The sequence below is a fragment of the Gopherus flavomarginatus genome, chromosome 2 (assembly GCF_025201925.1).
Source record: "Gopherus flavomarginatus isolate rGopFla2 chromosome 2, rGopFla2.mat.asm, whole genome shotgun sequence".
Taxonomy (NCBI): domain Eukaryota; kingdom Metazoa; phylum Chordata; order Testudines; family Testudinidae; genus Gopherus; species Gopherus flavomarginatus.
In genome coordinates, this window is record NC_066618.1 from 278,962,253 (window position 1) to 278,980,769 (window position 18,517).

At 44.9% G+C, this 18,517-nt stretch overlaps 1 protein-coding gene across 4 annotated transcripts in view; it reads left to right on the forward strand.

Moving 5' to 3' along the window:
- Window positions 1–18,517, forward strand: part of ZHX2 (zinc fingers and homeoboxes 2) — a 115,977-nt gene that overhangs the window by 26,609 nt on the left and 70,851 nt on the right. The window contains exon 1 of one of the 4 annotated variants that reach the window (XM_050940797.1): window positions 6,914–7,022. The exons of the other annotated variants lie outside the window; for them this stretch is intronic. The gene's annotated coding sequence lies outside the window, so the exon portion shown is untranslated. Of the gene's footprint in view, window positions 1–6,913; window positions 7,023–18,517 lie in introns of those variants that run through there. 4 annotated transcript variants of the gene reach the window in all.

Sequence of the window (18,517 nt, forward strand, 5' to 3'; positions counted from 1 at the left end):
GAGTAGGCACTGGAGGAACAGAGATTTAGGACTCCTGGGTCCTAATTCCAGCTACGCCGCTCACTTGCTACGTGTCCTGGGGACAGGTAACCTAATATCTCAGGGTATATTGGTGCTAGAAATGCTACAGTGACACAGCTGAAGCACTGCAGTGTAGACACTGACTACAGCAACAGAAGGGGTTTTTCCATTGCTGTAATAAATCCACCTTTCTGAAAGCAGTTAGGGTTGCCACCTATCTGGTTTTCGCCCAGGCAGTCTGGGTTTTGACTTGTGTGTCCAGGTGCCATTTGACAAGCCCTGATGTCTATTTTTTTTTTTTTTAATTGAGGGGAGAGGTGAAGCATTGGTGGAGTCTTGAGGGAAAGAGGCAGAGAAGGGGACAGGACCTTGGGTGTCCAGCCATTAGAAAAGTGGCAACCCTAGAGCCAGTACTTAGTTGATGGAAGAATTATTTCATCGACCTAACGGTGTCTACACTGGGGCCTAGGTTGACTTAACTGTGTCGCACAGGACATTAAACTTTTCACAACCTGGTCGATGTAGTTAAACCAACTTGACTTTATAGTGTTGACCAGGCCTCAGTGCCTCCATATGTGTCTACCTCAGAGGGTTTTCGTGGAGATTGATTAATATTTGCGAAGCACCTTGAGATCAGAAATGTGCAAAGTGGTGTTATTCTTGAAGTTGTAACCTAGAGTGTTTTCTGAGAGGCTGGGTGAACAGTGTTTGGCAACACTTGATTAAATTGTAAAAGCTATTTTGGAACTGGAGGGATTATTCTTGTTTAGTTTCTTAAGCATCTATCAACATGTCATTGAGGTGCTTTAACTTGAATTAAAACCAAATAAATATACAATCTATCTACAGCTGCTAGATCCAGGACCTTTGCATCATGGAGGGTCAAGCTGGTCGCTTGCCAGGAGCCGCAGGGCTGGGATGGTTATTTTGCCAGATGCTGTATGGCTGCGCTGATAATTTGCCAGATGCCAGAGGGCTGCATCTAATTTTCACCTATATTTACATACATACTGTAATTAAAAATAGATGAACACCACCACGTCTGCCTGGGTAGATTAACAGAAAAGGCTGCTGCTTCTTTGCATTCACCAACAATAAAATCCTACCTTGTCTTCACTCTACAATAAGAGCTTGAATCTGATGACACAGTGGGTTCTCAGGCTATAGGCTAGAAACTTTAAAATGTAATTGTAGGTTCTGCAGCAAACAATTGTGAAAAGTTTGAGGGCCAATCTTTGCCTTCATATCCCTGCATCACAGTAACACCAGTGGGAGCTTCAAGCTTGTGACTAGTGGTAGAATTTGGTCCCCTGTATCTGCATATCTGGGCATTTTTGCACTCGTGATTTACTAGTGTCATTGCAAACTGTTCATGTTTTGAAGGCCTTTGTAACACCTCCCTAATAAGCATAATGGGGTAAGCCTTTGAGAACTGCAAAAATGTTGTATGGACAGTCTCCTCCACTAGTAATAGCCCTTGGCACTGTTCATTATCCAAGGGCTACAGACACAGCTCCTTATGCTTCAGGTTTTCCATAGGGACAGGAGTGGAGTGCCTGAGGCCTGGTCTACACCGGGGGGGGGGGGGGGTCGATCTAAGTTACGCAACTTCAGCTATGCAAATAACGTAGCTGAAGTTGATGTACTTAGATTGACTTACCATGGTGTCTTCACCGTGGTGAGTCGACTGTTGCAGCTCCCCCGTCGACACATCTTGTGGCGGTGGAGTACAGGAATCGACGGGAGAGTGCTTGGGGATTGATTTATCGCGTCTAGACTAGACGCAATAAATCAACACCCACTGGATTGATCACTGCCCGCCAATACGGGCAAGGCTCTGTATAAAATATTTCAGGCCTCCGCCTTCCTCCTCCAAAATATTCTGTGCTTCGCTAGGCACATTCCCTGACACTTTCTAAGTAAACTTGGCTCCATTCATTTCTGGATCCAGAAGGAGGGAGTCAGTTCAATTTACATAGTGTGTCATGTGTTAGCTAATTTGTACAACAGTCCTGTTAAGTAGTATAAATTGTACTGTGTCTTGAACTTCCTATGAGAACAATGGCCAAATTCTGTGCATTAAAGTCAGCGGTAAGTGTATGTGTATAATATATACAATCACAGAGGAGAACCTAGGCATTTAAATACGGAGATTCCCTCAGTCCTCCCAAGAGCTTGTGTGATGCTGGAGATAGGTGACGTGGTAAGAAGGAGAGCCTTGTGGTTGAGGCAGAGGACTCAGATTCAGTTCTCAGCTCTGCAATAGACTTCCTCTGTGTCCCTGGGCAAGTCACTTAATCTCTCTGTGCCTCATCTATGAAATGGGGGTAATAATATTTTTCTACCTCGCAATGTAAAATTCATTAACATTTGTAAGATGCTGTGCTGCTCAAAACACCAGGTGCCTGCTGGTCCCTCAAGCCACAAAGAGGAAGAAAGGCACAGGGCGGGACAAAGCAGAGCTCACTTTTCCTAGATCAGCTCCCAGTGAAACTTTTTCCGGCCTAGATGGACCTGGTCAAAGAAAGAAGCCAGAATGTGGAACATATTTATTTTGAAAATATGGTCTATTTCTGTATAAGCATCTTTCTAGGTAGATGGATTTTTTGCTGATGCTTTGGGCCCATCCTGGAATAATGACTATTTTAATTTGAACCCAAGAATCATGTTTTAAACACCACGTTTTCCACAAGACCTTCCTACAACATATCTTGCATGAGTAGAGAGAGCTAGAAAAGGAATTAAATGAGCAGCACAGTGTTTATGAATGGTTTCCTTTAAAATTGCTAATGACTGTATAATTTTAAAATTCACTGCTAGTGCCTTAAATTTACTAAACACTGTAAGCCAGTTTTTAATCAGCAGACATTGTAACAGTGTGTGCATATTTTAAGGATCTTCATATCCTTTTACTGTCTAAGAGATACCTGGAGACTTGGTAAAGAGAACTCTGGCCTAGTTTTTTCAGCATAGCTAGCAATTCATTTTCCTTTCTCTGGTTAATCTGATTCTATCCAGTCTTGTTTTTCAAAGGGCTTTCACTAAAGATCACAAAGCTCGGAGCAGTCAGTTAACACACAGCATAAGACAGAAGTCAAAATACAGTACACCAGCAGTCCTGCAATTAGTACATTGAAAACTGGATTTAAAACCTTGAATAGAGTATACAAGAGAGGCCATTCCAGAATTTGTAAAATGGCACAATAACTGGATCCCCAAGCCCATTATTAAGGAGGCATAGGCCCTGATTCAGGAAGGCACTTTGGCACATGCTATAGCAAGTTCCTGACTTGGAGCTATAATTGGTTATAGTTTTCTGATTTACCGCTGGAAAATATGGGGGCGGGAAGGAGACTGAGATCCACGTGTATTGTAGGAGAGGAGTGTATTATACTTCACCTAATAGCAACAGAGTCCTGTGGCACCTTATAGGCTAACAGACGTATTGGAGCATAAGCTTTTGTGGGTGAATACCCACTTCCTCAGACGCATCTGCTAGTTTGTAAGGTGCCACAGGACTCTTTGTTGCTGTTTACAGATCCAGACTAACCCAGCTGCCCCTCTGATACTTGATACTTCACCTAGCCAGTCAAAAATATCAAGGTAGACTTAGGCAAATTGTTCCCTCATATATAGGGCTTGTTGGAGGAGAACTAAGAAGAAGAAATTACAAGCTGTTTTGGATGGCGAATGAATGACTAATCTATGGATTGTGAAGGAGATTCTCTGAGTGAGAGGAGATCTAGAGCCCTGCCTGCATGAAGGAAATTCGCTCTGCTGTACCTATATTGCTGTAGTTACGCCAGTACAAGCCTCTCATGTGAACAGGGTACCAGCCCAAAGCAGGGCTTACATCAGTGCAGCTGACTTCTACGTGCTACCAGACTAAAGTGTCACTAGGGCAAGCGTGGCTTTGAACCAGTACAATGCACTTACACTAGGGGTTTGTGGGATGTAGTTACACTGGTGCAAATTTCTTTAATGTAGACAGGGCCTAAAGTGGCAGAATCTTACCTTATCCGTGTCATTTCTGCAATACACAGTCATTAAACTAGTGGGTCTGAGGGCTTAGGATTTTTTTTGTATTTTGGAACCGTTTTTTGGAAACTATTATTCACCTTCCTATTTTTGGCCCTGTGTTGGGGAAAATGAAAGAATTGTAGCTCCTTGACGTGGATTAGAGTCATGGGTTAGAGCCAGGATGAATGACCCTCTGGGTCTGACTCTGCCAGTTTGAGCCCTGCAGTCAGGAAAGCGATCAGCGGCATTAGGCAGTTTGCTCATGGCCTTTGACATTCAGGCATGTGCACACACTGCTCCTGCTTGTGTGCTTATTCCCCTGTGAAGGGAGAGCCTTGCCAAAGTGCTAAACCAGCTTTCAGCAGAAGCACACTTGTTAATCAGGCTCCTGGGCAGCATTTAGATCTTCCGGATGCAGCAACACCAACAAAATATGCAAGAGCATCTATCAGAATTGAAGGAACTGCATTCTGAAAAGCACTTGAGAGCCAGTTCATTAGCTCTTTGTTTTCATTGCGAGTTAATTAATCTTCCTTGCCTCTCATAAATTCCTTTCAGCTGTCGGCTTGAGTTTCCAGTGAATTTTATGAATTGCCACAACTCCAAACTGTCCTTTCAGAGGCAGTGCCCCTTAGAGCACATCTTCCCCACTTCTCTTCCTTGCATCCACAGGATGTTGATCTTTCATGTGATGATCTTTGCCCCAGATCACTTCCAGAACAGAATCCAGCCTTTGGCTGCTGCTATCTTATTATTAATTTATTAATTTAATTAATTACAATAGCATCTTGAGGACCCAGTCAGGGACCAGGGAGTCATTGTGTTGGCTGCTATACAAGCATAAAGAGAGAGACAGTTGCTGCACCAAATAATTTACCATCTTGGTTTCAACAAGGGGATGAAACCAACAAGTGTTGGGTGACAGGGAGGTAGAAGTAGGATGACCAAATAGAAAGCGTGAAAAATTGGAACGGGGGTGGGAGGGATGCCTATATAAGAAAAAGTCTCTAATATCGGGACTATCCCTATAAACTTGGGACATCTGATCACCCTTCAGGGAAGTGGAAGAAGAGGATAATAGTGACACAAGTGTATTTTTCACCATAAGCAGTTTCTGCTTATCTTCCTAGCCATTGTTAGCTGCCATTTGTAGGCCTCACAACAGAGGTGAGAAGGCAGGGCCGGCTTTAGGCCGATTCAGCCGATTCCCCAGAATCGGGCCCCACGCCTTAAACGCCTTTTAATTTTTTTTTACTTACCCCTGCTGCGGTCTGCTCCGGGGTCTTCCATGGCCCCGCTCCCCTGACCAAAGCGCCGGCGGGAGCGCGGCTGCCCCACAGCCCGGCTCTCCCAGCTGGAGCCCCGGCCGGAGCGCGGCAAGCCCCGCAGCCCCGCTCTCCTGGCTGGAGCCTCGGCCGGAGCGGGGCAAGCCGTCCCATGGCCCCAGCTGGAGCCCCAGCCGGAGCGCAGCAAACCCCGCAGCCCCGACTGGAGCCCCGGCCGGAGCGCAGCAAGCCACCCCGCGGCCCCGACTGGAGCCCCGGCTGGAGCGCAGCAAGCCGCACCGCGGCCCCAGCTGGAGTCCCGGCCGGAGCGGGGCAAGCCGCCCCGCAACCCCGCTCTCCCGGCCAGAGCCTGGCCGGAGCGCAGCAAGCTGCCCCGCAACCACACTCTCCTGGCTGGAACCCTGGCCGGAGCGCGGCAAGCTGCCCTGCAACCCCGCTATCCCGGCCAGAGCCCTGGCCGGAGCGGGACAAGCCCCGCCGCCCCAGCTGGAGCCCCGGCTGGAGCGGGGCAACCCGCCCCGCAACCTTGCTCTTCTGCCTGGAGCCCCGGCCGGAGTGCAAGCCCTACCCTGCAGCCCTGCTTTACCGGCTGGAGCTCTGGGCCCTTTAAATAGCCCCCAAAGCCCTGGGATAGCGGGCAGCTCCGGGGGCTACTTAAAGGGCCGGGGCTGCAGCTGCCTCTGCCACCCCGTCCTTTAAATAGCCACCAGAGCCCCCCCGCCCCCATGTATTCTCCAGGGCTCCTGCGGCTATTTAAAAGGTCTGGGGGGGGCGTAGAAGCAGGGGAGCCCCAGGCCCTTTAAATAACCCCCAGAGCCCTGGGATAGCAGGAGCCTTAGGGGCTATTTAAAGGACGGGGGCTCCAGCTGCCTCTGCTGCACCCCCTGCCCTGCCCGCACCAGCCCTGCCCCCCCCGCCTGCAGCCAGCTCTGCACCCCCTGCCCACAGCCAGCCCCTGCCAAACCCCCTGCCCTGTCTCCAGCCAACCCCTGCCACACACCTCTGTGGCCCCGCTTAAAGCCAGCCAGCCCCACACACAGCCCTCCCCGCACCAGCCCTGCACACCCTGCCCGCCCTGCCCACACCCAGCCCCGCACCCCCTGCCCTTTCTCCAGCCAATCCCTGCTGCACCCTCCTGCCTGAAGCCAGCCAGTTACGCACTCCTCTGTCTCCAGCCCTCTCAACCCCTGCTGCATCCCCCTGCGGCCCTGCCTGAAGCCAGCCCACCCCACACACCCCTGTCTCCAGCCAGCCCTGCACCCCTTTCCCTGCCTGCAGGTAGACCCTACCTCCAGTCAGCCCCTGCCCTGCCTCCAACCAGCCTCATGTCCACTGCTGCCCTGCAGTTCCCAGAGCAGTAACCCTGCACACCTGCTTCAATGAGGGGGCAGGGAGCAGCTGGGACCCACACATATGCACACCCGCAGGGAGTGGCAGGGACCCACACATGGCGGTCATTAATAAGCAATCAACAGCATATATGATGCAATGTACATAATATATAATTGTATTATTTACATAGTTATGGAAAGTAAATAATACATAGAAGAAATAAAAGGCTTTTTTTTTTTTTTGCCGAAAATGTTCGAATTGGGCCCCGCACTTCCTAAAGCTGGCCCTGTGTGAAGGAGCGTCCTTCTTAACAGAAGTAACATGTTAAGAGTTTCTGGATAAAAGAGTCAATCCAGACACGTAGTAAGTGTTTAACATTGTAATGAAAACCAAAAACCCCGCCTCTGATGAGGACTTACTCGGCAAGACTAAACTTTAGCTCCGGTGAATGTCAGACTTAAGTTCTAATGAACAGTGGGGAGTGGGATGTTAGCTTAAAATTTAAAAAAAAACCTTTTTTAAAAATAATTAAAATGTAAAGTATTTGCAGAATCAGTAGAAACACTGAACCAGATAAAAGTGTGTGAAAATTGGTTTCATGCCCTAGAACTTTTTTCTGCATGCTTTTTAATGCAATGTATCTGATCCTCCAAAAAGAGGGTAACATACAGGATCTCAGCAGCTTTGAAGAGTCGCATTGGAATAATAACAAGAAGAGAGATGGAGAAGGCATGTGCATATGTACTTTTTGCACACATTAAATACACTAAGAAAGGAGAGATTAACGCCTTTATCTTTCAAAATAGGGGTGTACATTGTATGCCAGAGATTTTAAATTATGAAATGCCATCATCCTGAACAACTCTCCACAGTGGAACATGGTGTTTAGGGAAAATAATAAAACCTGGTCTTTCACCCCACTGTATTATAGTTCCATCCTGCTCCAGCTGAAATCAGTAGCAAATTTCTGTTTTAAATGGCAGCTGAATTCATTATATCCTGGATTATTAGTCAGCTGGAAAGCTGCAAACTAGCTATATCTGCTGCTACAAACGTGACCCGACGTTTCTAGAGCACATGATTCTTCAAACTAATCTATCAAAAAAAAAAATTAATCTCCAAGCAAATTTATTTGAGCCTCTTCTACGGTAAGCACCTGATCCTGAATTATTTGTGCTCCCCAAACTCCCATTAAAGTTCAAGGAGTGGGATGGAGTTTGATGTGAAATAACAAATAATTGTTACTATTGCTGTAATTGTGATAAAACCGATGTGATGCAGGCTGCAAAGGGAAAGGTCATTCAATTTCTTTACATTCTCTGCTTTTAAAAACATTTAATATATAGATGGAAGAGAAAGAAGGACACAAGATACTATAACTTAAAAGCCAACTCCATCAGTGCAGTATCCACCTGTGTAGCAGGCTGTGACCTGGACATCTCCATGGTAAACCACAGAGCAGCCGCTCCCAGTAGCCTCTGCAGATCCAAGGTGAGGGTAGGACCAGAAGTGGATGCTCTAGCAAGAGAACCACTAGAGCTGTGAGATAATGTATAACCCCCATCCATCCCCACCTAGTACAGTCACCACTGTGGAGACCTTCCAGAGCCATGTATGTGTGACTGGATGTGCCCCCACAAACCATCTTAATTATATATTTTATTCAGTCTGAAAAGTATTCCCCTTTGGCCTTCGCTTTGTGTCCCAAGTAAATAATGACTTGAAAGGTAATGATGGCTCTTCATTCCTGTGTACAAAATGTGAGGTTAGGGAGTTATCGAAGGGCTTGTCTACACTACTACCCGGGGTCAATCTAAGATGCGCAACTCCAGCTACGTGAATAGCGTAGCTGAAGTCGACCTACTTAGATCTACTTACCGTGGTGTCTTCACTGCAGTAAGTTGACAGCTGATGTTCTCCTGTTGACTCCGCTTACGCTTCTCACTCCGGTGGAGTACTGGAGTTGACGGGAGAGCTCTCAGTGGTCGATTTATCTTGTCTATACCAGACACGATAAATTGACCCCCGCTGGAGCGATCGCTGCCTGCCGATCCAGCGGGCAGTGTAGACAAACCCTAAAAGTCCCCACGGTGGCCAGACTTACTTGTTAGCTGTTTCAGTGTTTGGGATTTCTTTTATGATTTCACCTGTAGCTGAAAGCATATATAATAACATAGGCTGGTTTGATGGTTTCTGATAATGGGAGCACATGGAGATAAATACCGAGAGACTGAGTGTGACCATAAACCAGCATATAGTAGACTTCTGGCATCCTCTCCCACAATCTTTAATGCCTCCTTGATGATTACTTTTAGCTGAAAATAGGTCACCTGGCCAGCTCTTATGGGTTGCTGTCCAGACTGCTCCTTGTTTAACATCATAAATGTAAATGCATATATGCACTTACTGAAAATAAGAGGCCAGATAATGCCTAATGGCAGCCGCTCCAAATGAAACACGAATACAATCATCTGAAAAGGGATGAAGTGATTTTTTGTTTTATTGTTACATCCTGTGCTCATATTATTTCCTCTGCTGCTTTTGCACTGGCTGCTGCTGTGTTTGGCAGGAAATTGCAACCCTGATGCCTCCAGCTCAGTCAAAACCAGAAATAGTCCAAACAGCCTGATAAGAGAAACCACATTTTTTAATAACAAAATTTGGAAGTATGCAGCATGCTCAGTATTTTCTTTTCAGTTTTCTTTTTTGGTTTTCAAATTAGGGAGAAGGGGAAGAAGAGGAATGCTTTTCTGTATGTAAGCAGAAGCATGGGCCAATGGTTGGGAAGCTATCGGGACTTGGGAGATCTAATTTTAATTCCTTGCTCTGCCACAGACTTCCTGTATGGCCTTGGGCAAGTCTCTTAATTCCTCTGTACCTCAATTTCCTCATCTGTTAAACAGAGATAATAGCACTGCCCTAGCTGACAAGGGAGTTGTGAGGATAAATACATTCAAGATTGTGAGGCGCTCAGATACTATGGTGATGGGAAATGTATACGTCTCTACAATAGGTAGAAATGTTGCTATCTGCAGCCCAACACAAACTAGTCACAGAATTTACTGTTGATCGTATATATTATGGTGTGACCTCTATTCATTCTCTTCAAGCCAAATAACTTAACGATGAACTTTCTGTTGGTTGGCCAGAACCCATCAGGACAAACACCACTCTTTGGCTGAATTTTCTTATGTATTCAAACAGTCTCCTCCTGTCTCTAAAATACTGACTGCCAATTTAAAATAGCAAAAGTGATATTTCTCAGCCATTCTGAAAACACAGCTCTTCTCTTTGATGAACAAATAAAGAAGCAAGAAGAAAAAATAAATAAGGTATCATGATTGTTTCATAGTTAACATATACAGCTAGAAGATGTGATGAGAGAACTGCTGAAAAACATCTTTTTCACTAGAAACATTTTGACAAGATTTAAAGATGGGGATACTGAGGAATGGAGAGACTATGTGAACTATCTAAATAAGGGTGTGAAGGAATAGCTCCCCAGATGTGTACCTTTTTGTTTTTTAACTCCAGAAAGGCTCAGTTGCTATTGATTTTATACAGAAGGCACTCAGATACTACGGCGATGGGCAGCAATATAAAACTCTCACACAGATACTCTAGACCATGATTTGTCTCTCTTGTGTGGGTCTTCAGATGATATGCACCATGGTGAAGTGTAGAAGCACCATGTAGTGAACTAATTTCTAGTGCCAGATGTTCAGGTAGCTGCTGTTTACCAGGTTTAGGCATGTAGAGCACTACATCCTAGTGTTGCCCCCACTAACATTTCGATGAGCAAGTAATTTTCTGGGTTTTTTATCTTTATATATAGCACTTTTCTCCCTTGCCTCTTCACCTGCTTCCAAGTATTTGGAGGTAACTGGCAAAATCTAGAACATTTTTGAATAAAATGTTAGTCTGTTCTTTGTCTTGCTGTAATTTAAAACATTTGAATTCGGAAGGTAGGCCCAGATTGACAAATTATTTAGGCTTCTAAGTTTCATTGAAATCAATAGAAGTTAGGAGTGTAAATATCTTTATGGCTCTGGGCCAAAGAGAACTCTGAAATACAACCCATGTTGTCATCCGCTTTAGTGTGGAGGTGGACAATATTTTTTCACTAGTATAACTTACATTGAATGCTGGCTAATATAGCAGTGGCTGTCTGTGCAACATTATTAAGGAGCTCCAGTCATAGACTTTTGAGTTCATTGTGTGATATTTTCCTAACATACCAGTATTTGAGGAAGTACAGTGTCTCACAGAGCTCTCTGGTAATAAATAATAATTGGAGATATACCAATCTCCTAGAACTGGAAGGGACCTTGAAAGGTCATGGAGTCTAGCCCCCTGCCTTCACTAGCAGGACCAAGTACTGATTTTTGCCCCAGATCCCTAAGTGGCCCTCTCAAGGGCTGAACTCACAACCCTGGGTTTAGCAGGCCAATGCTCAAAACACTGAGCTATCCCTTCTGCCTGCTATCTACGGGAAGTGTGTACTTTGTACCACCTCCTGGATGTGGTATGCCTCTCCTTTTCCTCTAGATATTCCTGGCCAGGTCTGCAAAATGATGCAAATGGGGTGGGTGAGCTGGGATCTGTCCCCTCCTGGGGTAGTAGTAAAGAACAGGTCCGGGGACAGAGCACAGCATAGCCCTTGGTGTTTCTAAGTTGTGATTTTGTTTCTGTTTACTGTGGCATGCACCTCACAGTTCAAATGGATTTGATACACTTTCTTCCTGACCTTCACCCACTTAAATTTAAAGTGCTTCTGTCAAGGTTTCCAGGCCCCAGACTCGTCCTCCTTAGAGCGTAACATTTTTAAGGTATACCAAGTCCTTAGTCCTTCTCCTGGTCTCTCTATTTAAATAAATACCTCATGTTAATAGTCAGAAACCAACCACCACTTCAGATAAGACTCGCGGGATGGGAATATTGTTAGATTCCCATGACTGGCTATGCAGCAGCTATTAACTAACAAAACAAGATTTCCTGAGAGCTGTGCTGACCTTGATCAGCAATGTCTGTGCACAAACCGAGATTTTAGACACAAGGTGCATGTAAGGTGAAACTGTTAAATGCAAACATTCATTTGAAAACCATGTACTTTTATTTTCTAGGTCGAGTTGGCAACCTATGGCACGCGTACCGATTTTTTTAATGGCACACAGCTGCCAGCCGAGGTACCGGTCACCAGCCCCACTCAGCCCGCTGCCAGCCTGGGTGAAAGAAACCCCAGGCTGGCAGCGGTCTGAGCGGGGCCAGTGGCCAGGACCCCAGGCCGGCAGTGGGCTGAGTGGGGCCAACGGCTGAGACCCCAGAGTGGTGACGAGCTGAGCGGCTCAGCCTGCTGCCAGCCCCACTCAGCCCGCTGCTCTCCAACAGGGAGTTCCTCCAGGAAGGGCAGGCAGCCACTGGCCAGGGATTCTTCCCCATGGGGCAGGAGAAAGGCACCCTAGTGATCTTGGTTGTGAGTTCTGAAGCCCCTGCCCATTGGGCTCAGGGAGCACTGGGGGGGACTGGGCTCTGGGAAGCAGCTGCGTTAGGGCTCCCAAATGCTGCATGAGTGGCTTGTGTGACTCTCTCCTGGCCCCTGGACTTTAAAGGGAGAGCCTGACTGGTGCAAGGCGCCATGAGTTGCAACTAGCCCCCCTCTTTGCATGGCCCCACTGCTGCCTCATGCTCCCACTCTCTTCTCCCTTTCTCTGGCACTGCATCAGCCCAGGAAGGGGCCATGCCCCCGGCACCCCTGAGCGAGCCAGGTAGCGGTGGGGTTGGAGGGGTTTTGCAGCCTCTGAAAAGAGCAGATGGAGACAGGGAGGCCCTTACTGTGTCTGTACATCCTAACACAGTGGCACTTCAGCTTGGGCAGCTTTCAGCCCCCAAGAGTGACTTGGGTAGGATCTACATCTCACCCCCACCCCCCCACCCCGCCCCGTTGCTGCCCCGCCCTGTTGCTGGTACAGTCACTGCTTTTCCTCTTAAATGCACATACTACCATCTTCTGAACTTGAAAGGTATCTGGGGTGTTTGTGTGGATCAATATTGCAGGGAGAGATGGGAGCCAGAAAGGGCAAAATCTATATGGACCGTCCATTTAGATCAGCGGTAGGCAACCTATGGCACGCATGCCAAAGGCAGCGCACGAGCTGATTTTCAGTGGCACTTGCACTGCCTGGTCCTGGCCACCGGTCTAGGGGGCTCTGCATTTTAATTTAATTTTAAATGAAGCTTCTTAAACACTTTTTAAACCTTATTTATTTTACATACAACAATAGTTTAGTTATATATTATAGACTTATAGAAAGAGACCTTCTAAAAACGTTAAAATGTATTACTGGCACACGAAACCTTAAATTAGAGTGAATAAATGAAGACTTAGCACATCACTTCTGAAAGGTTGCCGACCCCTGTTCTAAGTTATTCTTGGTTCAAAAGCCTTTTATTGAATTATGTGTTTCTCTGGGGTCAGTGTAAAATGCTGCGGTCTCTTTAAGGAAATCATGGTTTCCAACAACAGCTGCTGTTAAATGAAAATAGCCATATCTATTTCAGCTCCGTTCAAAACAGAAGAGAAAGCCAGTTAAATGGGATCAGGTCAAATGAGTGGGGATGGAAGGGCAGGGATTATTTTTTCCAGGAGGATCTGACACATTGCATGTTTTGCAACATTATAGGTGTTTGTGTATCCTTTGTGTATCCAAAGTGTATCCTTTAACTTCCTTACTTTATATTTCACGTTGATGTTTTTAATAAAAATCTTGTTCCCTGGCTTTATGGGTTTGTCTGGGAAACAAAGGGGAAGTGGATTCATTAATCCTCACAATACACCTATCAGGTATGTAAGCATTATTTATCCACATCACTGAGATAGGAACTGGACTTGCCCAGGCTAATACAGAAAGTCTGTAGCAGAGCCAGAGATAGCACCCAGATTTTCTGATTCCACTCTTGCATTCAAACCATAATGCCATACTTCTCTTTTATGTGCTTTTTGTTACTGTAGCAATGTATATTTAGTAAATTACACAAGGTTACTGACTAAAAAGGGTACTTGTATGAGATTTGCTAAATAATAGCTGATGAAGGAATGATTCTCTTGCAGCAAAGCTTGCCTAGTGCTTAAAGAAAAGAAGCTTAGAAACCCAAAATCTTAGATGTTAAAACTGATGTCTGTCCTGCAAAACCAGGATCTACCAGGATGAACTGAATTTTCAGCATGTTGATACAGATTTCCAGAAAGTTTATAGCTTCTAATTATATCATAATAACAGCATATAATCTACAGAATGCAAACTATACATTTCCTTTGCAGCTGTGAATATTGAATTCAGTATCAAATAAATAATTCAAGTAAATAGAGCTGTAATTTTTATTATGGTGATTTTTAGGGAAATCCATGTATTAGGGTGAAAAATATCAGAACCCTTAGGGCTGTGGGTTAAATCCTCAAAAGGTACGAGTCTTGGATTCTCATTTAAAGGGGTCACTTCAAGAATTGTGCCCATAATGTCCTTTTTGATGCTCTGCCTCTCTGTTTCTTGTGTTTAAGTACTTTATGAGAGATAGTTGGAACATGGATCAGAGGGAGATCTTGGCTACCTTTTGTGACAAGTTTGCAATTATCAGCACAGTTCACACTGGGTTACAAGTTTGGTGCCAGCTGTGTCTCACCCCCTCCACTAGTACCCTCCTCCCCCTTCACACACACGATTCACTGGTATGGGTCAGAACTCCCATTCCCAAGAACCCCACCATTCCAAGTAGGGGCTTGGTTAATTTTTAGTGCTTATGCTCCTGACAGAGCTAAAGTCTGAGAGATATTGTGATCCTGCAGTGAGAAAGCTCTATATAGGCAGTAAAATACACCAGCATTGGTGGGCAGAGAATCTGAGTTGAAACTTGGAAGGCCTGGGAAGGGTCACAAGTTCAGGCTAAAGCTTTGCCTCACAATATTTGTCACCACAGCCTGGATGTAGTCAGTTTATCGCATTTCCTCTGATGTCTGTTCTCTTCCATCCAGACATGGAAAGGACAGGGGAGTGCAAATGCTCTGATGAGAACATTTTCTTTGATGAGAGAAGCTGACTGCATAACATGTAGACAGAAGGATTATAACCAAATTGAGTAAGTCTCTCTTGCTCAAATGCGGGATATGTTGGGTAGCTGGACAGAGAGCTTTCCTAACTATGAATCAGGATATTTATACTCCATAATCAAATAAGGATAGTAGAGCACAGCGTCTTCTTAAAAAAGAGAGACTACTCATTTATTATGACTTGCCATTCCTCTTCTCAATAAGACTGAAATGTAGGCTCATTTTAGCTCAGGAGGGAAGCAGGACTTTGTGATACTTATTTTTATACCTCTGTCGATAGGGGGAATGTAACACATACCAACTGCCTTCCTCACTCCCACTAGTGTTTTGCATTGTTAACAGCCTGGGGAATGCTGGAGCCAGAAGGTTTGTGTCTACTGTCCAAAGTACACCTCTACCCCGATACAACGCTGTCCTCAGGAGCCAAAAAATCTTACCACTTTATAGGTGAAACCGTGTTATATCAAACTTGCTTGGATCCATTGGAATGTGCAGCCCGACACCCCCCCCCCCAAGCGCTGCTTTACTGCATTATATCTGAATTCGTGTTATATCGCATTGTATCGGGGTAGAGGTGTACTGTATAAGCCTAAATAGGAAGAGCCAGAGAGTCTGAAGGCTGTTCTCTGTCAGCAGATGTTTTGCGTTATCTGCTGCACACTGATGCTTTCTGTGAACTTCACTAAGGCTTAAACTACCATGCTGGCATCTTCTGGGGAAAATTTTTGCTTTAAGAGCAAGCGTAGCTAAAGAACGCAAACAGTTCAAGGACTCCCACTTCCATCATACAAATTCCTTATACAAAACTGATAATTTTCTTAGTTTCAGTGAATCTCAAAGGAATTTCTTTTTACCTGGCTATTAGAAAGTATAGTTATTTCCCCCCGTCCCTCTCCCCCCATATCATCCCACAGAAACATCTGCTGTAGATCTATGTTCCAGATCACCAAAGATCTCAACCTCTTGGGGATCTGTTTCCTTCAGCTTGAACAATGAAATTCTCACTGCCGTTATGTTTGGGCTGCAAAAAATGCATGGGAATGTTTGTGTTTCTAAAAACAGTTTCTAACAGGGATTTTTTTAAGATCCTTAAACTATTTATTAGATTGTTGTCAACACTTTTTTTTTTATGGCAATCTAAATATTGCACTCAATTTGAGACCCTTTGAGGGAGGCAGGATGGACCATACAGATACAGATACAGAATGGGGAGTCAAGAGATTCATAGATTCCAGGCCAGAAGGAATCACTGTGATCATCTGGGTTGATGTCCCATATAACACAGGCCAAAGAACTTCTCCAAAATAATGTGATGTTAGTTCTGTCAGTAACTTGATGAGTTAATTTTAGCAAGGCTCAGAATCTTTCCGGTGCCTCAGGGTACGTCTTCACTACCGGCAGTATCGGCGGGTCGCAATCAATTTCTCGGGGTTCGATATATCGCGTCTCATCTAGACGCAATGTATCAATCCCCGAATGCACTCCTGTCGACTCCGGAACTCCACCAACACGAATTGTGGTAGCAGACTCAACATGGAGAGCCGCAGACGTGGATCCCGCGCCGTGAGGACGGTAGGTAACTCGATAGGTAACTCGATCTAAGATACTTCGACTTCAGCTACGCTATTCACGTAGCTGAAGTTGCGTATCTAAGATCGATTTCCCCTCCTCCCCGTAGTGTAGACCAGCCTTATGTTTCCTCATCTGAAAAATGGGAATGATGATTACATACCTTTTGTAAACATTCTGAGATGTCTGTATGAAATGCACCATTATATGTGATTATTTATTACCTACCTAATTTCAGTAGTGCCAACCCCAAACATTCAAAAATCAGGTCAGGTCCCCAAAAATCCTGAGATTGGCTTAAAAAAACATGAGTTTATATATATATATATATATATATATATATATATATATATATATATATATATATATATATATATATATAAATGTTTTTAAAGGAAGGGTTATAAAAATGTACAGTCTTGCTACTGCTTAGGATTTTATGGTGAGTCTTGGAATGTTTGATGCTTTTCATAAAGCCCCTGCTCCTACAGTGATTATGTGAGATTCTCAGCTCTAAACATACGTTTCTACTCCTCACTGGTGTGCAGAAAAAACTGAAATCATAACCTGAGGGTCAGCCTAAAGGTTAAGAAACCAGAAGGTAAATAAAAAGGTCCCAAATATATATATAAATTTGGGACCTTTTTATTTACCTTCTGGTTTCTTAACCTTTAGGCTGACCCTCAGGTTATGATTTCAGTTTTTTCTGCACACCAGTGAGGAGTAGAAACGTATGTTTAGAGCTGAGAATCTCACATAATCACTGTAGGAGCAGGGGCTTTATGAAAAGCATCAAACATTCCAAGACTCACCATAAAATCCTAAGCAGTAGCAAGACTGTACATTTTTATAACCCTTCCTTTAAAAACAGGGTGGAGATGGGGCTATCTCTGTTGTGGTTACAATTCTTATCACCTTCCAGGAAAATAGCTGTCTCCAGCGCTTGGTTCAGGAATGCCAACTGTTACTGTGATAGATTTGGAGCTGCCTGTAACTTACGACTTCTCTGTGTGTTTGTAAGGGGGTTTACTGTACGAGAAGAAGGGGTTAATTCAAGACGAGGCTGGCTGCACATAGGCAGGAAAGAGTACAGTGTCCTCAAATAGCCACTCATCTACCAGCACACTCAGGACACTGCAAGAGCCATTGACTTTGAAGCTCCACCTCTGACACCCTGCTGAGCTCACCAGACTGGTTTTGGGCAGCAGGGCAAAAGGGGCCTGGGAAATTGAGAGCAAAGCGCTTTGGTTGGATTTAAAAGCCAGACCCTCAAGAACACGGTGAGGGAGAGTCAAGGGGAACAGACTGAGACCCAGGCTCCCTGAGGGTAGAAGTGTGGGGTAAGATAGGCCTGCCTAGGATTCTAGGTAAGGTAGACATGCATGCAGACTCTTTGTTTTTAAGAAAACTTTTTTCTTATGCTGTGCTCTGCTCCTACTAGTAAGATTAAGCAATACTTTGTTTTAAGAAAGCTGTTTTGGGTCACTGTAATCCAGTGGTCCCAGCTCCTGAAGGGAAGAACTACAGGTATTGAACCCAGCTGGCTTGAGCAAGGTTGATACACCAGGGACTGTGGTTGGCTGGGACCCAGTCTAAGAGAGAATTGCAGGATTCTGTCTGAAGGAAAGTAAAGGCACGAGGCCTGGCAGCTGAGGGGGTGCATTCAGAGAGACCAAAAGAGGAGTAAGAGGTGTAGCTATCCATGTTACTATGACCGCAACTTGGGTATGTTTACACTGCAATTATAGTCCTTTCTTTAAAAACAGAGTGGACATGAGGCTATCTCTCTCTGTTGGGTATGTCTACACTGACTCAGGCTTCCAGGCTCGAGCTGCAGGGCTGTTTAATAACAGTGTAGATGCTGCAGCTCAGGCTGCAGGACCCAGTATGGTGCGGGGCAGGGGGGAGCCCAAGCCCAAGCCCAATTCAGCTGGCCCAGGCGAGGTGTCTAATATCAGTGTACACATACCTTGTGTCACCTTTTAAAATTACAATTCAGGGGAATTAGAACTTCTTTGTATTTTGAAGCTGAGCAAAGTAGATGCAGCTTTCTTTTAACTATGTAACTTTTTCTACTCGAACTTCTTGAAAATGGTTTCGGTTATCACACACCCCAGTCTCACAATTATTGGAATTGCTCTGATGTTCTTTCCGGAAATCAAGATGTATATTCTTTTGGGAATAGCGA